At 39.9% G+C, this 10,325-nt stretch overlaps 1 pseudogene; it reads right to left on the bottom strand.

The window, feature by feature from the left end:
• Positions 1 to 1,078: 1,078 nt before the first annotated feature.
• On the bottom strand, positions 1,079 to 9,193 carry LOC109506520 (small ribosomal subunit protein mL104 (rPPR9)-like; annotated as a pseudogene).
• Between the last annotated feature and the right edge of the window lie 1,132 nt (positions 9,194 to 10,325).

Here is a 10,325-nt window from a genome sequence, read left to right as displayed (position 1 = left end):
AGATGAAAAAGGTGGAGAGTTGGTGTTGAGTTGGTTGTGGACCATTAAAATATAAAAAGAATGTCTACAGAATGAACCATCATCAAGCTGCCCTAAACAAATGGAATAAGGTTTATTAATTAACTTAAATAGATGGAACATTGCTTTTCCCTTGTTGGATTATGACTTGTTAATTTGCATCATATAGAGTCAAGACTTTTCTATGGCATCCATCTAGCCTAAGGATATGCTAAGCTAAATGGATGACAATATATTGCTTTCTTTGTTACTCTTTACATCCAATCCTCTTTAAATGTGCATCATCTCCACCTTTGAGCACTCACTATCATCTCTCATGCTGTTCCCTTCTTGAGGTCAAATGAATTAAAAGATACCATTTATTTGTCTTAACCTTGTTATAACGTGGACTTAAGCTTCGATTGGTTAGATTTTCTGAAACTGCAACAATTGTAAACAAACAAAGCTAGGAAGAGCATCCAAAACTTATCCACCATAAATATTCTCTCCAGATAATATATTTTACTGCAGTAAGTTTCTAATATGACTGCTAAACCTTGACAAAGACTGTCACATCTTGAATTTGCTTGCAACGAGTGATTGACCGACCAGTTTATGGCACCTGAACTACGATATCCAATAATACTTCCACCTTGTTGACTAAGGAAAGCATATGGACCTGAGTAATTATATATTGATGAATTTCCCTCCATTTTTTAATGAAAATATCGAACACTTAATGGTGACACTTTCATCTCTCTGTCTTCAAGCATTTTTTCCTGTAGACCCTGCTAATGTCACGTAATGGAAAGTTTGGCCCATTTTTGGTGCTTTTTATAATGGGAGAGTACCTTAGCTCATATACAATTAGAAATTGGTTAAAGCATAACGAGCCGTCTCTTTAGTCAGGCAGCCAAAAAAAAAAATTTATCCATTCATATGACATGATTCAATGAACCAAATTTCAACAGCCAAATGGGAGGATGAAGACTGAATAACAAGGAAATTTGAGGGAAAACTCCATCCCACAATGGCTTGTCAATCATAAAAATGCCTTATCTACATACCAGGAGAATCCAAGTTAATAATTTTTTTTCTTTCAAGAAAAAGGAGGAACAGAAAACACCTTTCATTCAGCATACGAAGAGTGATTACATAAGCTCTCCCACGGAGTGGAGAGAACAAAAAAACAGCGGTCTTATATAACCTGCTCATGACTAAAAACATTCTTAAGAAGCAGAAAACCTGGCATCAGTCCAGGAGAGAACAATGGCTCCCAGCTAAGAAAATTATGCAGAGCTTTCTGAAAGACCTCCTGGACAACAATTTCCTTGCTTCAGAGGATCCTCCTGTTTATTTCCATCCAAAATGACCAAGTCATATAGCTAGAAGAAATGAGTCCCATGCCACACCATAGACTGTTAGGTTTCTTCTTTCCTCCAATCTATCCATAAGGGGATATTCCTCTTGCCCATCTAAATCTCAGGGTAGCTTCAGTTGCTTCCCAGCAACAGGAAGGAAAAATATTTTCTATATGCTCTGGGAATGCTTCGCACAGAGGACACTCGGACAGTGTAATAATGCAGTCCATCCTTTTCTGCTTAAGACTTCACCCGTGTTCAATTTGTTTTTGATAGCCAACCACATAAAAATCTTCATCTTCCCCAAAGCATTGGTTTCCGCAATATCTGAGCCATAGGGCAGATTACACATCTTTGATTCAAGAATCTGGAGAATAATCTTATTCTCCTATCCGACCACCTCCACATCAAGGTCAGAGGGATGATGTTACTTAGAATATCAGCCAGGTCCCTTGGTTCCTCTAGTGTAATGTTCCATATGGGAGGTTGCAGGTTGATAACTCAGCTGCAGGATAAAGTACCCTGGCAGTCCAAAATAGTTACCTCCTTATGTTCACAGTAGCAAAAATGTTGGAGAACAATATGGACAAGGGGTGCTCACCAAGCCATATGTCATGCAAAGAGTGGTATCAGCCCTTCTACCTAAAAAGTAAAAAGAAATGAAGACTCATCCAAAAAGGGTCAAGATTTTTGCAGACGGATCTCCATAATACTGAGGCTGTTGTCATCCTTTTCCTTCTGCTCAAGCTAACATTGGTTCCATTATAATTAGTTGAGTTGATCTGGCTTATCCTGGTTGTTCTCCACCATTCAGCAACCTCCGAGCCAATATAAACAGTAAGGCTTGGTTGATGTCTGCCTGATTTAATATTCATAATCCTCCTCCTTTCTTAGTTTTGCATCCCAGTTTCCAATTCACCAAATCAGAGAAAGGGCATGAAGTAGGTTTGCCACCCCCCACCCCCCAAACAAAAAAAAAAAAAGCTTCTTTAAAGTTTGTCAATCCTTACCAGAAGTTGGTGTTAGAAAGAACAAGGACATATAGTATATTAGCAAGGAAGAAAGCATCCACTTGACAAGGGTCCATCTGCTTCCCATTGATACCAGTTGACCTTTCCAGTCAAATAATTTTTGCTGAAATCTCTCTAGGAGATAGTGCCAATCATTCTTTGCCAGTGCATAAGCGGTCGAAGGAAGTCCCAGGTAAATGATGGGGAATGTTGTAATGCTGCAAGTTGTCTACCTTTTTCTGCATCCTGCACAAGTAAACCAAAACTCTTGGTGAAGTTTACTTTTAGACCCAAAGAAAATTGTAAAAAATTGTAATCCCCTTAGCATGATCTTAAGATGAGTGATCTGTGCCTGCTCAGCCTCACAAAAAAGTACGGTATCGTCTGTATGTTGTCTGAAGATATCATTGAGCACTGATTGCAGAGGTCTTCTATGCTCCATCTGAGAGTTGCTAAACCCCAGAGTCTCCTCCAATCTATCCAAGTTATGGATTTCATTCAATAGCATAGTCTTTTCTTAGTCGAGTGAATTGTATTTGTCTTGCCCAGGTCTTGACTGCAGCCCTGAGCTCACTAATCTCGGCCACCTAATGAGCATAAATGTTGGAGGTGGAAAAGTTATTAGTCCAAGTTGAAACAAAACCACATGAAACCTGCCAACTGCATTTTTAAAATTCTCCAATCAAAACAAGTTTGAGCAGTCGCAAAGCTCATTGGTGTCAAGGAGGAGAGGGGAAAGGTCCAAGCAAGGGTTAGCAGAGGCTTTCAAAGAGGAGGAAGGGAAGGTTGAGTCCCAATCAGTGGAAAGGAGGAATCAATCTAGTTTTGTAAAGGATGGTTGTTGTTGGACCAAGTGTAGAGTCTATCTTTGATGGGAGGGTCAATATGAGCAAGGGAGTGGGTGATTTAGGCAATGGCCCCAGTGTCCCTCCGGGATTTGGTGAGACCTCTTCTCTCAGAGGCCTTATGGGAAGCATTGAGGTCTCCTCCAAGCGGCAAGGGAATGGGGAACAAACTTCTGATTTTCAGGAGTTCTGCCTAGAATGCTCCTCTCTGATGGCAATTTGCTGGTCCATAAACTGCTATCGGAGCCCATTCACACTGTTGTAGATTGTTGAAGTGGATCATCATAGAAAATTGCTTGGTGAGAGAGGAAAGGCATCTTAGACTTTTACCATCCAGCTCTAAGTACCCTACAAGGGGGGTTGCAGAACCTTGACCCTTGTAAGGTGATAATCTCACATGTGGTAGACATGATGAGGTCTTTTACAAACCTCCTTTTCTCTGGCTGCCCTAGACCTCTCACATTCCGCAAAACCATTCTCATTTTGCTACCAATATCATTTCCAACATAACCAAACCATATAAAAGCCATGGCAAGTCTTAAAACATTCATAAGCCTTAAAAAGGCAGTCAAAAAGTGGTTTCAAAGGAAGTCCTAGAGCAGATAGCAAGATAAAGGAACATCTATCCAAATATTACAAAACAACACAAAATGCAGCAGAAGCAACATCAAACAGTGATAGCTTAGTTCTGAGGGATGGTAAGGATGCTAACTTTGACTGGTCCACGGTAAAATAAATCTTATTTTTAGTATGTACAGTTCCATGGTTAGAGATCTTTTGAGTCAATTCAAAGCATCAAGCTAGCAAAGCAGTTCATCACCAATATTCAAAAATCATGAGTATGTAATGGCCAAACTTGCGGTCCTAATTTTACATTGTTTTGGTTGGGTGTTTGAGTTGGGCCTGTTTGAGTATTCTTTGCCCAGACCAGCCCACTGATAGCACTAGATATCTCGTGCAAGCCCAAGCTCTCACATATCGCTGGAGGTCCAAAAGCCCCTAATTCCAATATGGGAACAATAAAAAGAGAACAACAATAAATATGGTGAAAATCTTCAAATTCCTAACGTTTGCAAAACTCTTTCATGACAGACTAAAGCATATAAAAATAAATTTCATAACACTGGTGAAGAGACTGATGATTTAGTTTTCATCTTCTGCTTTTTCCTTTAAGATGTATCTCCTTTTCCCTTCCAGATTTTGTCTTCTGCTTCTGCTTCTCCATCTCCCTAGTCTTTCATGTGTAACAGCAAGAACTGGCATCCACTACCAACAGTAACCACAACAACCAACAGTAGGCAACTGGTTCATCTGATCCTTCTTTTGCTTCAACTCCTTTCTCTTGCTTCCTTTCATTTCTTCCACTTTCTGCCTAGGCTTATCGAGATATAAAAGTACCATTTGCCTTTATGGTTTTCTTTTGTATGATCCTCAGAAAAAGGCCTCTCAACAAAAGAGGGACTGTGATAGTGCTTTTTCACCAACAATTATAATGATAATAAAAGTGGTACTGGAGCTTTAGAGGAAAGCAACTTAGAAATGTGAGAGCATCCTTAAATCACCATCTCACAATGTTCAGCAAAATGTGTATGCATGTTGATGATTCTAAGTTCTAAAGACTGCTCAGAAAGAGATGGAATAGCGAAAGTACTTCACATTCAGCATAGCAATAGTGATCGTTTAAGAAGCAAGCATTAACCAGCTTGCCATAGGGTCAGATATATGAAAAGAAATAGTAGAGTGGTTGAAAATGAAGAAGTCTGAAAGAATGGTACATGTTCTAACACAAATTGGTCTACTCTGTATACAGTCTGTGATTCTTTTTCAAGATTTATCTGCATGTTGTCATATGACACAGATTTTTGTGACATCCAATTATAGGGTCCCTTGTGTTTTAACTGATTCTCTTGTTTTGGCTTCATTCTAAATACAAAGATTATCCCTCGCTATGATGTGTGAAGGACATCCCTTCCACTTAAGAGATGAGTCTATTCCCCGAGGAGTTTCTATCCACTCTTAAGCACACAAAAAAGTGGAAGGATAATTTTGTCTTTATGACAAAAATCCAAATCATCACAAAATACAAAGCACATTAAATACTTTACTCCTTCCCTTATTCTCTCCAGCTTATTCCTCCAACCAAATGCCAAAAGGCACCTAGTCCACGGAACCTCATGGGAATAAGCCCATCCATTCTACAGTAGCCAGATAACTTTTTCTTATTCCATTCAAAGTTATTCCACAACCAAATGAAGTCTTGTAGTTGTGCAATGGCTTGGCATGACTTTACTTGGGAACCTACAGCTCATGACCAGAAGTCACTAGAGGTTGAGGTAAAGTTCGATATAACAATAATGGTGAGAATGCAAGAAAATAACCAAAAAAACAAAAAACAAAAAACACAACTAGAGTTTATTTAGAAGCAAGAGAGGAACTTGGGAGTTCGAACAAAAATAACTATTGTGTTTGTATCTATTAATATGCAGGATAAAAAATCCATTCTTTCCAAATAGTCTCTAAAAGTACAAATAATATTAGAGAGCAGTGAAAAAGATATTAAAAAAAAATAAAGAGGCTATCTGTGATGAAAAATGCCACGTTATGGCATCAAGCCTGCACTTTTCTATCGTTTAGTGGACACTAAAGAGCTTATGTGTCTTAATCTAGGTGAAAAAATACCTCCCTTCTCCGAGAAGAACAAAGAAAATTTTCTTATAACATGTAATAATCACTTTCAAACCCCCAATTCTTCCTTTTGTTTCCCTGTAGATACAATTATACCACATCTAAAAATAACAGGGAACAATTTTTATCAAGTTTCCAAACACGATTGCTTTTTTTCTTTGTTTGGGCTTGAGGATTACTAGTACCATAGCTAAATTGAGCAAGACCAACACAAAAACAGAGATTTGGCACAGCAGGCTGCAGTCAGTCAGCAATATTTCCCCTTGATTCCCATGGTAGTATAGTTCTAAACCAAGCATTTGTCTTGTGTATGCTTGTTTACTTCCTTTTGAATGAAGATATGTTATTAGGCTGTGTTTGGAAGTGGAATAAGAAGAAGTAAAAGTCATTTCACCTAGTTACTCCATCCTTTCAGCCAAACAAATAATTTGAGCTCTTGGACTAAATCACTTTTTCAGAAAGGTAAAATTGATATTTCTAAAAAGGTGGTTGCCTTCCAAACTCATTTACCCCACTTAACCTAGGAATAAATTACTCTACCATGTAGGATGGAGTAATTTACTCTAGACTAGTTTATTCCACTTCCAAATGCACTTAGTTGGTTAGTCTAGTGATTTGTTCCTTAAGTCCCATTTTAGTCTTCTCATTCACTTGTTACCCAAGTTTAATTCCAAATCTCCCATTTTTGCATTTTAGCAAAACCATAGCACTCCTTATTGATCATCACACAACCATAAAGCCAACCTGTCAAACTTTTTAATTAAAAAATAAATAAAAAATGAAAGAAACAAGGAACCAAATGCAGGAGCAAAGAGGAGCAACATAAAGAAGACCCATCATGACTATCACAATTAACACATCTGTTGCTACCACAGTCCAGTCTTCATCAAAATTCACAGTGAAGACAATGTTCAACATGAAGGAAGTGAGCATGGCAAGCAAAGGTCTGATGTGGTTCTTCTCGGAGAGGCCATAATTGCTTCTGTAGTAGTCTTTCTGCTTCTTGAAGCCACTGTTTGGGCCTGGTTAAAAGGGCACCACTAATTTTATAAACTACAACCTTGGCTGCCTAGGAACTTGCCTTAATGCATGTGTGAGTTAAAAAAAAGAGATAATTTATGAATTGGTACTAAATGTTGCCAAGTTTGTAATACCCTTTTGCTTACCACATCTTATTTAGTATGTTTTCCATTTTCTGGATTCTCACTATTTGTGAAATTTATCCTTATATATTATTTTATTTATTTATTTGGACTACCCTGACATCTAAGCTGCGACGTTAGCATATAGGCACCAGGCAGCCATGGTTGGTTGTTAGCCACCTATAACTTTTTTAAAACACTGGAATAGAAGAATCTAAAGATCAGGCTAGGTCCTTAGTATTAACACAATGTGAACGATGTATTAAAATAATTGCTATATCAAACTGAATACTGCAACCATAATTTGAGATGTAGAGCATCTAAATGGAAGTGTGTGGCTTGTGGCGCAAAGGTGTTCGACTTACTTTGCTGCATCTTGCATAGACCATCTTGTACAGATCTTTTTTTCCCCTCAAAATACTGCATGCTTCTGTAGTCAAGAAAATACATTGAGGATTGACGGATTGCCGTGAAAAAATATTGAAGCAATCCCGTGGAAAGGAATAAATACGAGAATATAGAAGCAATCCTGTGAAAGCTAAGCTATGTAGATTAGATAGACAGATAGAGAGAGAGAGAGAGAGAGAGAGAGAGAATACGAAAAGTTAACGCCCAAGTCATACCCTATCTTGCTCCCTAATATTGTAAAAAGACATCAGCATGCAGAATTTTTTGAGTGCCCATACCATTTTTATTTGTTTAGGAAAATTTCAGGTAATTGTTCCTATATATATATATATATATATATATATATATATATATATATATATATATGAGGATTAACAGTGACAAATACGATTGTCACTCTGATGACGTGAATCCATCCAAAACTAATTAGAAGGCCTGTGGATATTTAAAAATATGTGTTCTTTGCTGAAGACACAAAAATACAAAATGGAACAACATAACATGAATCTTCAAAAAGATGCAAAGAAATCATACAACCCTTAGTTTCGTGACAAGAACATGAGCAAGGCAGATTTTCAGCTTAATCATTAGAATGCCAAAATGTCATGCCACCAAGAGCCTTTCCAATTCAGTTGATATCATGGAATTCATATATCAATTGAAGCAGGAATTAAACAACAGAAATTGAGATAGGGGCAGGTGAAACAATACCCAGATGACATCTCAGAATCAGAGAATCCTCCGCAGGGACCTCGGCTTCTTCACAAAGCTCAACCTCAACTTTCTAAGCCCCTTTCGTTTCTCTTCCATCTTCTCCGGCAGTATCAACCTGTTCTTCTCCTTCTTCGCCTTCTGCAACTTCACATACCTCGGATTGACCTTGTACACCTTGGGTGTCACAGGAATGCCCCGAGCCACTGCCTCCTTGAACAGGGCTTTCGCTCTGTCAACTGGTTGCGTTCTGCCAGCTTCCCCATCAACAAATCATAGGTCTTGATGCCGGGGGCATGGCCATTCCCCTTCATCACCCAAGACACCTTCATAGTAGGGTTTCCGGTCGAGCTTGTCGCCAAACTCGACCGATCTCACAAATCCAATCATTTCATCACCCTCCGAGCCCGGTACAAGCTCCGAATGAGAGTGATATAAGTCTCGGCATCCGGGGAGCAGCCCCACTCGCCCATGTTTTGGAAGAGCTTCATGGCGTCATCGGTCTTTCGGATCTTGCAGAGGTTGGAGATGAGGACACAGAATATCTCTGCATCCCGGCCGCTTCCATTTCGACGAGCACCTTGTCGGCCTCCGACTGGAGCCGGCCGGAGGGGATCCTTTTTCCAATCGAGCCGACAGACGCAGTCCAATATCGAATTGTAGGAGCGCCGGAAGGAGCGGTGGGCGAATATCCAGCGGTAGAGGTCGACGGCGGCGCGTCCGGCGGCGGGGGAGAGGTCGAGGACGCGGTGGAGGAGCGAGGTGTTGAAGCGGATGTCGGAGAAGTGGAAGAAACGGTAGCAGGGGAGGTCGAGGTGGGAGGCGGAGGAGTGGGCGGAGATGGGACGGGCGCGGTGGTCTCCGCGTTTTGCTCTCTTTCTTCGCCCTCTAAGGTTGCTGGAGAAAGGCTACAACCCAAAACTCAAATTGGTGTCACTCTTGGTCAAATTATTTGAGACATTAGGCCAAGCCTGTAGCCATGACAAGGTGCACAATGGGAAATCAAATTGAGTTTAGACATCTTTCCTATACATTAAAGGTGAGATTTTTTGTTAAGATGAACTTCGATGATAGTACCAAGGATGATCAGAATGAAGCTGGTTTTGTCATCCGCGGTTCGGATGAGAAATTTTTGATGATTGGTGGTTCCTACCTCTTTGAGCTTTCGGTCCTGACTGCAAAGCTTCACGCTATTTGGACAAGTATCACCTTTGTCAGGTAGCAGCTTTATGCGGAGAAAATTTTTTTAGAAGGTAACTCTATTACTATCATTTCATAGATTCAGGGGAAGGCTAGGGAGCTTGATGGTCATCTACTTATCCGGGATGTCAGAGCCTCCCTTCGTCAAGTTGCTACAATGAGAGTCCAGTATGTCTATAAAGAGACGAACACTGCAGCTAATTGGGTCGTGACTTTTGTTGTTGAGCACTCCGACGACTGGCTATGGACACAGGATGAGGTCTGTCCGCAGGCTCCATGAGATTTTGTGTATCTTGATCTATTAGGCTGCTCTCGCATAAGATTAGTGTGACCACCCGTTTGTACCCAAAAAAAAAGGGTGAGATCAGGGCCTCCTCAATAGGATAAGTATCGTTTATTCAAGATTACATGTGTCACATGATTGGAGAAACAAATGGCCTATATTGGATGGCTGGCGACTAGCAGAGACGTGCGATTGGATGGCTCAGAATATTTGGTATAGCTACCTCTCCTCTCCTATATCATTCCCTATTATAAGAGAGATACATGTAAAAAAAAAAATATATAGTCTTGATTGGATGGCTCGGAGCTTTTGCTATGGCTGGCTATCCTCTAGCATATCGATCCCTATCACGATAAAGAGAGACGTGCGAAAAAAAGAGAGAGGGATGGGGGAAATAGTTCTATTTTCATTCTATTTAACGTAGAATTAAAGGATAATTAAAGAAGAGTGTGGTGTTGGTTTGCTGGATAGTGATGTGATGATCTGAAGGAACTGTAACAGCGGTTGGAGGAACTGTAGTCGCGGTTGCAAAGAGGTCTAGCGGTGAGGGGAAGGGGTCAACGGAGGAAGCAATCTATTGATTTTGGGATCTAAAAGAGATAGAGAAATGATGATCCGAGAGTTCATAGTATGATCATATCGATATAACCATATATGGGAGAGACTAGAGAGAATTGGTTAGT

This window comes from Elaeis guineensis, chromosome 13 (assembly GCF_000442705.2).
Source record: "Elaeis guineensis isolate ETL-2024a chromosome 13, EG11, whole genome shotgun sequence".
NCBI classification, from domain to species: Eukaryota; Viridiplantae; Streptophyta; class Magnoliopsida; order Arecales; family Arecaceae; genus Elaeis; species Elaeis guineensis.
The sequence above is the reverse complement of the archived record's forward strand: the minus strand, read 5'-3'. Positions and strand labels throughout refer to the sequence as shown.